General features: G+C 37.0%; 1 long non-coding RNA gene and 1 other non-coding gene across 3 annotated transcripts; both read left to right on the top strand.

Moving 5' to 3' along the window:
* Positions 1–236: 236 nt before the first annotated feature.
* On the top strand, positions 237–4,609 carry LOC148211781 (uncharacterized). Of its 2 annotated transcripts, XR_015790421.1 has the most exons (3): positions 263–670; positions 1,981–2,399; positions 2,880–4,609. It is a non-coding gene; the product is annotated as an uncharacterized LOC148211781 (long non-coding RNA). The 2 variants fall into 2 exon arrangements; XR_015790422.1 differs by lacking the exon at positions 2,880–4,609 and having other exon boundaries at positions 237–670; positions 1,981–2,513.
* Positions 4,610–12,483: 7,874 nt separating this feature from the next.
* On the top strand, positions 12,484–12,590 carry LOC148211782 (small nucleolar RNA R71). The gene has a single exon (XR_015790584.1). It is a non-coding gene; the product is annotated as a small nucleolar RNA R71 (small nucleolar RNA).
* Positions 12,591–15,256: the final 2,666 nt, after the last annotated feature.

A 15,256-nucleotide genomic window follows, 5' to 3' on the forward strand; every position in this document is an offset into this window, starting at 1 on the left:
TTTCCTCTTCCCAGCATTGCAAAAACAAAAAGACTAAGAGATCTCTCTCAAATTTGCTACCTTCTCAATTCCATGTAATCGGTCCCACAAATCGGATCTTCGCCACATACATAGCAAGGAATATTGTTTGGTGTGTCCATTTGGTTTTTCTGAAAGAAAAGACTTTAAAGGTAAACCAGAGTCTTCCTCTATTATTTTGTTTTCTGTGTTTTTTAATTTCAAAAGGAAAAATCAAACCAAGCGATAAATCGCATCCGCTAGGGATTCAATCCCATCAAAAAGATATATATCGAGCAAGTTGAGAAGGCCCCACAACATAATTTAGATCTAGAAGACCTGACGGGGTAGCATTGAGACGTTACCAGAACATCTCAACACTCAAACGATGCATCCAACCAACTAACCATCCTCAAAGCATCTCAACGCTACGATGTTAAAGCATGCTTATTAACGCTTCACGTTGTAGCGTCTCAACGCCATTCATAGCGTCTTGACGCTACACGTTGTCCCTAGCGTCTCAATGTTGTCCTTAAATAATCTATAATAAAGACCTTCATGATGAATTGAAGGGAGAGCCTAGAGGGAGAATTGCAAAGTATTTCGAGGAAGAAGTGCAGTTTTGAAGATCGATTGTGGAGATTGAGTCGGGGACGATAAATCAACACGACGGGTTCACTTTCCGTCTCTTTTTCTTTTACTTTTCTAGTTGATCATGATCATGAGTAGCTGAATTCCCTTGTCTTGGGGATTGATGTAGCCATTGACGCTATGAATTCATTTTTTTGATTTTCTTGATTGAATGCATTTGTTCATTCTATTTATGTTTCTCTTTGCTTCATGCCTTTAATCTATTGGCCACAGATTAATTAATTGATCTTAGACTTGCAATCCTAAGCTTGGTAGATGTGGTTGAGAGTTGAGAACTGGGATTCATAACTGAATGACTTTTAAGATTGATAGATTTAGAATTTCTTTAGAGGTCGTTAAGAGACTTGTTCATTAAAGCATTTACTTGTTACACAACTAGATAGAGATATTGGTTTTGTAATTTAGTAAGGAGATTTGGCATACACTCGGGAGAAGCAGTTGAGATTTTAGAGTTCTTGACCTATAGAATTTATAATATGTTCAATCTTGATAAATTAAATAATTTGTCCATAGATTCGATCGGTGAAATCTATTCTGTAAGATCGTTCTTCCCATTGAATTTACATTCTTTAATAATTTATGTTAATTTACCTTTATCATATTACAAATATTCCAATTTGATTTTCTAAATAAAATTGGGCAATAGTATTTGTGGTAATTGAGTGATCTAGAAACCTAATCGTGACAACGATATCAGTATTGACTTACCACTTTATTAAAACTTGACCTGTGCACTTGCGGTTAACAATTTCTCCTACAAGTTTTTTGCGCCATTACCACGGATTGACAATTATTTAGTTTCACTCAAAATGGTGGAGAAATTGTTTGATCTTAATTTAGATTTTTGTTCTTTTATTTATTTTATTGATTGTGAGATTATTTTTATATTCTACACGAAATTTTATGTGCAAAGACAGATGCATCTTTATTTCCCTTTAATCCTGAAGTTGAAAGAACTTGCACAATCGAAAGGAAAAAAGGGAAAAGGTTGAAGATATCGACGATTCGTTCGATTCATTTGAGAATCATCCTTCACCTAAACCAATCTTGCAACAACCTCAAATGGTGCAGGATCATAAAACCATTACAGAATATTGTCAGCCAAACTTCCCTGACAATATTGGGATAACCAATTTGCCAATTAATGCAAATAATGTTGAGCTCAAACCTAGTTTGATACAAACGGTTTGAGAGAGTCCTTTTAGGGGTAATGCCACAGATGATCCAGACGGTCATTTAACAACATTTTTGGATATTTGTGTTATAGTAAAAATGAATGGAGTTATGGATGATGTTATTTGCTTACACCTTTTCCCTTTTTTTTTTTTGCAGGACAAAGCTAGAGATTGGCTACGATCTCTAAGGGAGTATCACCACTTGGCATGAGATGGTCCAAACATTCCTTGCAAATTTTTTTCCACCTGCCAAAATAGCTTAACTCAGAACGAAAATTGGATCATTCAAACAATATGACTTCGAACAAATAGTTTGAAGCTTGTGAGCGATATAAGGAACTCTTGAGAAAATTCTAACAGCATGGTTATACGACATGGTTGCAAACACATATGTTTTATAATGGATTGAATGGACAGACAAGGTCCATATTGGATGCTGCAGCTGGAAGAACTTTGCTATCCAAAATACCTGACAATGCTCACCTATTGTTATAGGACATAGCAGCTAACAACTATATGTCGCAGAGTGAGAGTTTTACTGCAAAGCAAGTTGCTGAAATTTATGATGTTAATGAGGTAAGTGTTCTAAAAGCTAAAGTTGATGTTTTGAATAGTGTTGTTTCACGACTTTCAAGACCAGGAACTTCTGGATCAAAAGAGTTAATGGCAGCTGCAAACATATATTCTTTTTATGTAGAGCCAACCATTGAGCAAGCTCAATATGTCAACAACAAAAACTTTGACTATAGAGGGAATCAGACTCAGATTTCGTTGTTGACAAATTATCATCCAAGATTGAGAAATCATGAAAATTTTTCTTACTCCAACAATAGGAATGTTTAGCATCCACCAAAACACGTTACACCTTAGTTGAACGAAAAGATATCATCCCTTGAGGAAATACTTGGTAGCTTCATCACTGAATGTAGAAGTTAGGCCAGTTGAATTGAAAAACAAATAGGAAATATGGAAGAGAAAATGGATGAAAATACAATAGCCATCAAGAATATTGAGGTGTATATTGGGCAAATGGCTAACACTTTGAATGTTATGCAGAAAGGAAAATTTCCAAGCGATACTAAGGTGAACCTAATTGAGTATTGCAAGGCAATGACTTTGTGAAGTGGAAGACAACTCTAAGAGCTAGAACATGAAGCAATTGACGAGCCAATAATCTATATTGAGAGAAAGACAATTCAAATGAGAGAGAGAAGGAAGCACCACCAACACTTGAGGCTCAAAAGCCTACTAGTTCTACTCTTCCTACTCATCCTAATAATTTACTTTATCCTCCACGTTTTCAAAAGAAAAAACTTGATGCTCAACTTAAAAAAATTTATTGGATATATTTAAAAAGCTTAACATTAATATTTCTTTTGCATATGCAGGGAGTTTTTCTTCTCCATGCAATCTTGGTATTTATGGTTTTAGAGCTTTATGTGATTTGGGTGCATTAATTTAATTCCTTTATCTTTGTGCAGAAAATTAAATATTGGAGAAATTAAGTCGACCACTGTAATGATCTAGTTAGCTGATAAATCGACTACGCACCCTTTTGGAGTCATTGAAAACGTGTGATAAAAGTCGGCAAATTCATCCTTCTAGTAGATTTTTATGTTATGGCAACTGGGTGGATTTTAATCGATGTAGAACAAAGGGAGCTCACCATCCGGGTCCAAGATGAGAAAGAAGTATTCAAAGTCACAAAGTACTTTAAAATGAAAAAGTCTACACATGAAGAGGTCAATGGAGGAAACAATAAATTTCAACCTCCTTGAATACAGTGACTTAAGCTTCGTTTAGCTACCGACGTTAAATAAAGCACCTAATGGGAGGAAATCCATATTTTCTTCTTTTGCTTTTATTTATTATTATATTCATTAGTATTTTTTATTTTTATTTTTATGGACTTCATTAACTTGTTTTATTTTTATTTATTTATTTATTTTATTATTTATTAAATTATTTTTCTTTTTGTTTCAGATAATTAAAAAAAGTGATTAAAAAGGGTGATTAAAAAAATGAAATTTCTATTCCATTTCTCCCCCTCTTTTCTTCCCCTCTCAATTTCTTCCAAATTTCTATTCCATTCTTCCATATTCCCTCATATCCACTCTATTGTTGCAGCATTATTTCAGATACAAGGAGGAAGGAAGGCATTTTCGAGGTTTTTGAAGCTACATCCATAGGTATTTATTCTCTTTACTTTTTGACAAATTTTGACTAATTCGAACTCGATTTTGTGTTGCCCATGCAACTGTATGCTTGGATAGAGTTCTTATTGACGGAGATAGATTAATTTGTGGAGAAATCAAAATTAGCCTAGCATTAGATTTGTTCTTGTGCCATGAGCCCAAGCGTGCTAGACATGTCACATCATCAAAGGTAACTTTGATCCCACCACCTTGTTTCAAAAGCGGCCGCTGATTTATATCACTGGTATGTGTGGAGCGTACGATAATTCAAGAGCGAAGCTTGGCACCATGTGAGATTCATCAACCTTGCATTTTTAATAACATTGTACAGCGTGGTTGGGGGGAGTTTGTTAAAAAACCTGAAGCTGTAGTGGTCCTAGTTACACGAATTTTATGGTAACATTATAGATGACGACCGTCATTTGTATATTTGTGGCCATCACATCCCTTTTGACCATGATCCTATAAATCAGTATTATCGCTTGCTCGGGTTCGAGCGGGATGAATATAACTGTTATGCGAGTGAGCAGTTAGATGTCCATCAAATGAAATCATTCATTTTATTTACATTTGGGACCATGTAAGTTTTAAGTTTGGGGTGTTGAGTAATTCTAGTCTATAATAATTTTGTTTTTTCTGTGATGTGGATTTGTAGAGTAATTATGGTTTGTAATAGTTTTATTTTTTCTCTCATGTGGATCTGTATAAATTGATGGGATGATTGTTGCTCTAATTCATGTATGCTGATTTTCTTTTTTAAACTTTGAATTATGATTAATACCCCTGAATATTTGATATGTTATGAATGCATCTTTGGGTCGATTCGTTATGGAATGAAAGAGATAAGAATGATCGTTTTTCTTAAAAGTTATATGATGGTATCTCATTGAAATTTTTGATTGAAAATGCACTTGACTTGATGCAATTTACACACCCAAGTAAGGTTTTTAGTCTATCAGTAACCCATTACATCTTGCTTTACTTAATTTTATTCTTGTGTGTGATCAAACTTAGCATAATTATTCTAGAACTTGCTTGTGAATGCATTTTATGACCACTTATTTGGATAGATGTTTTAATGTGATAAAGGCAATTTAGGCTTACCCTATGTTTGACTTCTAAAAAGTCCACCTTTCACTATATTTTCCTGTAGTAAGCCAAATTTGAGCCTAATTTCCTATTTTTCTTCTTGTTTAGTACACCATTTTGAAACCTTGAGGTCTTCTTATTGTTTTATCTTAAATGTTTCCCTATGGTCAAGACAAAGCAGAAAATATTGCACGGTAATATATTAAAACTTATCGTTATGCAAGTTATATGTTGAAGAGAAGAAAAATGAGGTGGTGATTAACATTGAAAAAAAAAACTATTATCATTTGGAGAATTATGCTCTAAAATTTTAGCTGATACAAAAAAGTCATTTGGAGGTTATTTTTTCAAAAAAAAAAAAAAAAGTCAATCAATTTTACTTCTCCAAAATATTTAGTACTCGAATATATGGGTGGACAGTTCAAGATGCCAGGAATACGATGTACTTTATGTTATTATGCAATTTAATAGCTCTGTTGTCTTGATTATTGAGCCTATAAATTTCCTCTTATCCCACCTTTACATAATCCCCGCTACAACAATTATTAAAGTCCCTTTGACTTTTGCAATTTATTCATCTACAAGTGGGAAAATTTGATTCATTTGCAAGCCTATGGTAATAACATGTTATGTTTGGTTTTGAGAGTAAAAAGAACCCTAAATCATATTGAGATATTGGAGTGAATTCTATGAGGGTGTCAAGTCCTTTGCATTGAATTTCAAGAAATTGATTAGATGCTTGAGTTCTTTTACAAATTATATCTTATCATGGCTTATTTCTTGATTGTCATTTTGATTCATCTCATAGACACATTATTAATTTTTAACTTTACTTGTATTTTTTGGTATTGAGAAGAAGGAAAATAAAGTATAAAGGGGAGTTGGTATAATGAATAACATGTACGTGAGCATGACTTGGATTAATTAACTATAAAAAAATGTACACCCATAATTATCCTTGATTGTTTGATATTAGATTGCTATATTTGCTTGAGGACAAGCAAAATGTTAAGTTTGGGGGTGTTGATAGCCCTCATATGGGCAATATTTTATAATCATTATGATTGAATTAATTGTTACTTTCTGTTTCTTTATGATCAATTTACGCGCATAAATGTTATTTTGTAGAATTAAGGATCAAGAAGAATTGGGACATCGAACTCATTAAATAGAATGAAAGGTCATAGCCCGAGCAAGTTAAGAAGACCCCATAACAAACTTTAGAGCTAGAAGACTCGAGGGGGTAGCGTTGAGAGGCTACCAGAGCGTCTCAACGCTCAAATGATGCAACCAGCCAACTGACCAGCAAGGGTAGCATTGAAACGCTACCTCAGAGCGTCTCAACGCTACGATGTTGAAGTGTATTTATAAACGCTTCACGTCGTAGCGTCTCAATGCCGATCATAGCGTCTCGACGCTACGACGCTAGGATCCATTTTTTCCAGCACTTAGGGCACATCGTTGAGACGTTGTCCCTATCATCTCAACGTTGTCCTGAAATAATATATAAATAAGGACCTTCATGATTAATTGAATGGAGAGCCCATAAGGAGAACTACAAATTATTTCGAGGAAAAGGCCGAGTTTTGAAGATCGATTGTGGAGATTGAGTTAGGAATGATCAATCAACACGACATATTCACTTTTTGTCTCTCTTTTTTATTTTTTGCTAGTTTGATCATGAACATGTGATACAAATCTATTTGTGACCAATTATATGTACACAAAGGAGTAATTACTACAAGAAAGTCAAGGAAAATTCAAGAGGTTTTCACACTACATCTTCAAGAGATGGTTAATCCAAAAGAACCAATAAACAGTTTTGAGTCCAAAATTCTTTACAATGTTACTTTAATGAGTCAATAAGAGAATGAAGCAATGATACTGGATACTGGTATTGATCAATTCTCCATAATTCACATCTATGCCCTTTAGCATGGCATAAACCAGCAGGGCCCTATCCTGAGTGACATGCTCATCATGCTCCGTTGGAAGAGAGTTGTGTGGGTTTTTGTTGAAATTGTAAAGCTTAGGCAATGGATCTATTTAAAGCTTCCCCAAACTAAATCGTAAATGGAAAGGGATTGAGATTTAAGTTCAACTAGGTTTCCTAAACCTAAAAGGAAAAAATAAGATTGAATTCCAAATAGGATTAGGGAAACAAGAATTGAAGTATTTTTGAGTTTAAGGAGAGATTTGAAACTTAAATCACAAAGGATTAATGTTTGACCCGAAATAAAACCCATAAAAATCGAAAAATGAAACCCAAATCACGAAGGAAAACGAAATTCAAACTGCTGGAAAAACAGGGCAGGCGCCAGGCGCCTGCGTGATTTTTATTTTTCGCAAAGGGCAGGCGCCAGGCGCCTGTGTGATTTTTATTTTTCGCAAAGGGCAGGCGCCAGGCGCCTGCGTAATTCTTTTTTTTTTCAACGTTTTTTTTTTCTTTCTTTTTGTTTTTTCAACGTTTTCAAAAACATTCTCTTAATAAGAAAATTTTATAATTAAACAGAAAGAAAATACAAGATACAAAGACTTCCTTCCTTTACTTTTGTTCTTTCAAAACAGATAAGAAGGAAAAACATTTTTCGCAAACATTTATTGACCTGAAAGTTGAATAGAGGTTTTTCCTCTATCCACTGGTTCTCCAAAATATGGCTTAAGTCTCTGCCCATTTACTTTAAAAACACTTCTCTTAGAGTCAACTAGATCCACTGCCCCATATGGGTAGACTTTAAAAACTTTAAAGGGACCAGACCATCTAGACTTAAGTTTCCCAGGAAAAAGTTTCAACCTAGAATTGAATAACAGAACCAGATCACCTTCTTGAAGATTGTTCGGCCGAAGACGCCTATCATTCCACTGTTTAGTTTTTTCCTTAAACAACTTAGCATTCTCATAAGAAAAGTGCCTTGTTCTTCTAATTCCAACAATTGTAACTTCCTCGCTTCACCTGCAGCCGACAAATCAAAATTTAATTTCTTAGTAGCCCAAAATGCTTTATATTCTAACTCAAGAGGCAAATGACACGCTTTTCCAAAGACTAGCCTATAGGGGGACATGCCGAGGGGAGTCTTAAATGTTGTCCTATATGCCCAAAGTGAATCATCAAGCTTAAAAGACTAATCCCTACGGTTAAGATTTACAGTTTTTTCTAAAATGTTTTTTATCTCCCTATTAGATATTTCGGCTAACCCATTCGACTGAGGATGATATGCTGTTGCAACCCTATGACGCACATTGTATTTAGCCAGCAACTTTTGCATAGACCTATTCACAAAATGAGCCCCCCATCACTTATCAGACAACGCGGGGTTCCATAATGCGTAAAAATGTGCTTTTGCAGAAAACGAATGACAACTTTAGAATCATTAGTAGCAGTTGCAATGGCTTCTATCCATTTCGAAACATAATCTACTGCTAACAATATATAAAACTTACCATTAGAAGATGGAAATGGACCCATAAAATCTATACCCCACACATCAAATGTTTCAATCTCCAGGATCGAGGTTTGAGGCATTTCGTGGCGTTTAGATATATTACCTGTCCGTTGGCATTTATCACAAACCTGGGCAAACTTATGTGCATCTTTGAACAGAGTGGACCAAAAGAACCCACTTTGCAAAACTTTGGCTGCGGTTTTGTGTCCTGCAAAATGTCCTCCATATGGAGACATATGACAAGCGTCTAATATCGCCTCGTGCTCTTCTTCTGCTACACACCTGCGTAAGATATTGTCAGGTCCTAGCTTATACAAAAAAGGCTCATCCCAACGATAAAATCGAACTTCATTTAGAAATTTCTTTACCTGTTGCTTGTTGAACTCATAAGGAACTATTCGACTTACCAAATAATTTGCTATATCGAAATACCACGGAACTGAATCAACTCGCAAGAGTTGCTCGTCAATAAACTGTTCACGTATAACAGTTCCATCATCACAGAGCGAGGATTCCAATCTAGACAGGTGATCAACAACTTGGTTTTCAGTACCCTTCCTGTCCCTAACTTCAATATCAAACTCTTGAAGTAACAAAATCCACCGTATCAAACGTGGTTTCGCATCATTTTTAGCAAATAAATATTTTAAAGCAGAATGGTCAGTAAAAAAAATGACTTTTGTGCCTATCAAGTAAGACCTAAACTTATCAAAGGCGAACACAACTGCTAACAGTTCCTTTTCAGTAGTAGTGTAATTGAGTTGTGCACCGGTCAGAGTCTTACTAGCATAATACACAGGATGCAAGATCTTGTTTTTACGTTGTCCTAACATAGCTCCTATTGCATAATCACTGGCATCACACATGAGCTCAAAAGGTAAATCCCAATTAGGTTCGATAATTATAGGGGCTGAACTTAGAGCAACTTTCAACATTTCAAATGATTTTAAACAATCATCATAAAAAACAAATGGTCTATCATGTTCTAACAATTGACACAAGGGTTTAGAAATTTTAGCAAAGTCTTTTATAAAGCGGCGGTAAAATCCCCCATGCCCTAAAAAACTTCTAATCCCTTTGACATTTGTAGGAGGAGGTAGCTTTGAAATGATGTCTATCTTAGCGTGGTCTACCTCTATTCCTTGCTTGGAAATTTTGTGACCCAAAACAATACCCTCTTGTACCATGAAATGACACTTCTCCCAATTTAGGACTAGGTTTGTTTGTTCACATCTTTCCAAGACTCTCTCCAAATTAACTAAACATGCGTCAAAAGAATTTCCAAAAACAGAAAAGTCATCCATAAAAACTTCTAGAATATTTTCTACCATGTCAGAGAAGATGGCCATCATACACCTCTAAAAAGTCGCGGGTGCATTGCATAGTCCAAAGGGCATTCGCCTGAAAGCGAACGTACCATACGGACACGTAAATGTTGTCTTCTCCTGGTCTTTTGGAGCAATAGTAATTTGATTATAACCCGAATATCCATCTAAAAAACAATAGAAATCCTTACCTGCCAGACGGTCGAGCATCTGGTCAATAAACGGGAGAGGAAAATGGTCTTTCTTTGTTACCTTGTTGAGTTTGCGATAGTCAATGCAAACTCTCCACCCGCTCACAGTTCGGGTTGAGATGAGCTCATTCTCCTCGTTGGCCACCACGGTTATACCCCCTTTCTTTGGTACACACTGTACTGGGCTTACCTAGCTGCTGTCAGATATTGGGTATATAACACCAGCGTCAAGCCATTTAAGAATTTCTTTCCTTACAACCTCTTTCATCTTCGGGTTCAACCGCCTTTGACTCTCAATAGAGTTCTTAGCATCTTCTTCCAATAAAATTTTGTGCATGCAAAAGGCCGGGCTTATCCCTCGGATATCTGCTATCGTCCATCCAATGGCCTTTTTGTGTTTCTCCAAAATCTGCAATAAAGAATATTCATTAGTAGGTGATAAATTTGAGGCTATAATAACTGGTAAAGTGTCGTTATCCCCTAGATACGCATATTTCAAATGCGACGGCAATGGCTTCTGCTCCAACGTGGGTGGTTCCACTATGGACGGAAGTAACGACTTGCATTCTTCTTTTTGTATTTTTTCAACAGGATTGGTCACATCTTCCGGTCCTTCTGCTATCTTATCAAGCTCTTCTTCAATCTCTATAACTAACAAGTCATAAAACTCATCAAACATAACAGGATTCAAGCTAGTTATAGTAGAGCACTCTTCAAAGTCTCCTGGTAATTTCATGGCGTCTAGAACGTTAAATTTAACTTCTTCATTATTTACCCTCATTGTAATTTCTCCCTTCCTCACATTAAAAACTGTATCCCCAGTGGCTAGAAATGGTCTTCCCAAAATAATGGGAACGTCTAAGTCTGCCTCGCAATCTAGAATGATAAAGTCTGTAGGGAAAATGAATTTGTCCACCTGGACTAAAACATCTTCTATCTTTCCCTCAGGTCTTATGATAGATCTATCTGCTAGTTGGAGGGTAACCGTAGTAGGTCTAGCTTCTCCTATGCCTAAAGATTTGAAAACTGATAATGGCATAAGATTAATGTTAGCGCCTAAATCACATAATGCCCTACCTAAGTTTTTTCCTCCTATGGAACATGGAATGGTAAAACTGCCAGGATCGTTACATTTCATGGGTAGCGGGCTGCCTACAGCTTCACTACTACATTTTGTCATGGTTACCAGTTCATGCTCTCCTATCTTTTTCTTCCTAGAAACTATATCTTTCAAATACTTAGCATAATTTGGCATCTGTTCTAGAGCATCCACTAATGGTATATTTATATGCAATTGTTTTAAAATATCTAAAAATTTTCTAAACTGGGAATCATTATTTTTCTTAACTAATCTTTGTGGAAACGGGGGAGTAGGGGTAAAAGAAGGTTGTACCTGTGGAGGAACACTCGGGGTGTCCTCATTACCTTTTCTAGTATTTTCTTTTTCTGGTGTTGTTGGATTTTCTGGTATCTTTACAGTTGATTCAGTGGACGGAATCTGTACATCTGTTGTTGGCATTGTTGGTCCATCATATGCCAGTCCACTCCTAAGGGTGACAGCTTTGCACTGTTCTTTCCCTTCTCGTTTTGGTAATTCAGTATGGCCTGGAAAAGAACCTTGTGGTCTATTCTTCAATTCATTGGCGAGCTGTCCCAATTGGGTCTCGAAATTCCTCATTGATGCTGCTTGGGATTGTATCACTGCGTCGGTTCGAGCCATGTACTTCTTCATCATATTCTCAAGATTTGAGTTGTTATTTGGAACTGGTGGAGTCTGTGTTCTCTAATTGTACTGCTGTTGCGGCGGCGGGATGTATTGCTATGTAGGTGGAACATAGGGCTGCTTGTTCTGCTGGCTCTGCCCTTGATTAAAACCGCTCGAACCTCCTTGACCTCCCCATGAGAAATTAGGGTGGTGTCTCCAACCTGGGTTGTAGGTGTTCGAATATGGGTTAAAGTTCCTATTGTTCCCATGTCCTACATAAAAAACGGAAGCAGGGTTATGTGGACTATTATCATAGATATGGTTTTCACTGCAAAATGAACAAATGAGATCGTTGACTTGGCAAACAGGGGCAGGAGTGCAATAATCCGACTGTACAGGTTGTATCGGCGTGGCTAATGGATTTTTTATTCCCAATGCCATCTCTTTTAGCCTCTGGTTCATTGTAACCATCTCTTTTTGCATCGAGGTCGCAATGTCCAGAGCCAAAACTCCAGCTGGATCTTGCTTCTTTGGTGCTGCCCTAGATCTTTGCGAACACCATAGTTCTTGGTGTGAAGCTAAGTCATTTAGGATGTCAACTATCTCGTTGAATGTCTTCTTTGTAAAGGCTCCATTGGCAGCATTGTTTAGCATCATCTTAGTAGGATGATCTAAACCTCTAAAGAAATGTTCTATCTGGATGCATGCCGGCAAGCCATGGTTCGGACATTTCCTAATTAGTTCTTTAAATCTTTCCCACACCTCGTGAACAGGTTCACGATCATACTGTCTAAAGAAGATGATCTCCTCTCTGATATCAGCGTGGCGAGTAGGTGGGAAGAATTTTGTTAAGAACTTCTCCACTAACGACCCCCATGTGGTGATGGATCCCGGTGGAAATGCATTGAGCCATGCTCTAGCTTGGTCCTTCAAAGAAAATGGAAAAACTGTTAGTCTCAGAGCATCGTCTGTTATACCAGGTAATTGAAATGCATTTGCAATTTGAATGAATGATTTCAGATAATCATGTGGATCCTCATGTTCCTGCCCTCCAAAATGTTCAATTGTCTGCAACATTTGGAACATCATTGGTTTAAGCTCAAAGTTTGCGTGGGCTGGAATAGGGTTGACTATCCCTGAATCAAAGTTCTGAAAAGCCGTGGCGGCATATTCTCGCATTGCCACGTCTCTGTTGTCCGCCATCTGAATATGGTTGAATTCATCATTTCTCGCATGATCCCTCATATTACCGTTAACAGCAGGTGGATCAACCGGATCACGAGGTGGAATATCTGCCATTGATGTGCTCGTACTCTCTACCTCACTTTCAGGACTGATTTCACCTTCTCTCTCTTTTTGCTTTTCTAGTTGTTTTCGAAGTCTTTGCTCCTTTCGAGTTTTTCGAAGGGTCCGCTCAATCTCAGGGTCAAGGGGTAGAAGAAAAGATCTTGTGCTCATGCACTTTAACTTACCCCTGTGAGATAAACGACCAAAAAATACAGAACAAACACGGTGGATGGAAATTACACCCAACAACAATTCACAAAAATAAAAACTAAAAGAATTTTAAAATAATTTTAAAATTAAAGTCCCCGGCAACGGCGCCAAAAACTTGACGGGCGTTTTGCTGAACGCACGCACTAAGCGTGGTAACAATTATAAAGATGCAAGCACACACCTGTCAGAGTAATATAAAATGGATGGAGTATCCAAGTATCGATCCTCAAGGACTTCTAAATAATTTCCAAACTCTAAAGTTTTAAAGAATAGTGAATGTTGAAATGAGTGATTCTTGTAAAATGGGAAGTGGTCACAAATAATGGTTTTGGATTTGGGATTTGGACTTATAATGATAAAACCTAGCCCGAATTACTTCAAGTTAGCCAATAAAGAATCAAGGATATGCTAAGGACGATATGCATTTTACTTTAGGAACCAACGACTACGCTTTTCACTTGACTTATGTCTAAGCAAGTTCAAAGTCCTAAGACATTCCCTAATATGTCTATTATGAGAGATATCTTAGTTTTAAGATGGAAATAGTCGCAACCTCGGGTTAAGGTCCTATGTCTAGGCTACTTAAGCAGAACTCTTATGTCTAAGGCCCTCCTCTCCTCGGTTTAACCACTCAACAATGCAAATAAGCAACGTTTTCAGTATTGACTTGTTAAGACGTACAGTGGCCTTCTCTAAATCCTAACTTTTTGGGAAAACATGTTGAGCAATGAATGGAAAGCAAAAACACTACTTCTTAGCAACCCTTGTTAGAAATAAAAGGCTAACTATCCATAATCGGGCTAGAGACGGGAATTTAGAAAGACATATTGAAGAAAATACAGCAAGTAAAATGGTTGAATGTGAAATGCATGTGTGAAAAACAAAAGTTAACTAACGGAGAGTTTTTCTCGGGATTGAGAGCTTCGCCCTTCTCTTTCAAGCAAGGGGGAGTGTCACGTGCTCTTTCCTCCAAAAACACAACTCTCTTAAAAAATAAAGTAAAGGCAAAGGGAAGATAAGCAAAGTGCTGGATTTTTATATATTTGAATAAGTAGAAAATAACTAAATACAAATGGAAACAAAACAAAGCTCAATAAAGGAATGTAAAGTACTCGGGATTTAAAAACCAAAAGCAACTAATGAAAGCAACTCAAAAGTACTTAGAAAGCAACAAAGAAACACTAAAAATGATCAAGAGAAGGAAGCAAGGCTTGATGAATTTGGTGGAGAAGCTGCTGGAATTTATAGCTGTGCCGAACTGGTTAGGTAGGTCCTAAAACGATGGTGAATCACCCATTTCCAACTCTTTTGACTGACCAAATCGTGCTCAAACTGATAGTGGAACACTTCTTCTACACGTATGCATCGGTTGGAACCACCAAAACGCATGGGAAGACGCGTTTCATTAAGGGCAAAGTTGTAAGAAAAACTGTTTTCTGCAGCCTTCCCAGGCGTCTGGCGCCTCCCATGTAGGTATTTCCGACTTTTTGCTTCTTTTGATTAATTTGCACTCTCAAATGGTCCTAAAATGTCATAAATACAATATAAGCCAACCACAAACCATAATATATGAATTTTGCATGAATTGGAACTCAAACGACTGAGAAAAATCCGAAACAAAGTTGAAACATAGTAAAAACAGCATCTAAAACCTTCTTTTTACGCATGTAAACAAGCGTAATCACACCCCAGGTCCTGCATCCCTGGTGGACAAATATGTCAGAGATCTGGACTCTGACTACTCCGACCTGGATGAAGACGAGGTCCCAAGTCAGGAACCTACTGAGGTCGGCACCACTCAAGAAGGAGTCCCTTCTCAGCACAACGGATCTCAGGAGGTCAACCTGCTAGGCTCTCAAGGCGAGCTATCTTCTCATCTCGGGAGCGGCTGAGTCTCCTCATTAGCTTTGTTTTTTTTTTTTTTTTTTTGTAAGCCTTTGGGCTGGGCTACAAGGTATACAAGCCTTGGCTCTGCCCTTTTGATTAAT

This window comes from Momordica charantia (genome assembly GCF_013281855.1).
Source record: "Momordica charantia cultivar OHB3-1 chromosome 4 unlocalized genomic scaffold, Mcharantia_2.0 BLBB01000004.1, whole genome shotgun sequence".
NCBI lineage: Eukaryota > Viridiplantae > Streptophyta > Magnoliopsida > Cucurbitales > Cucurbitaceae > Momordica > Momordica charantia.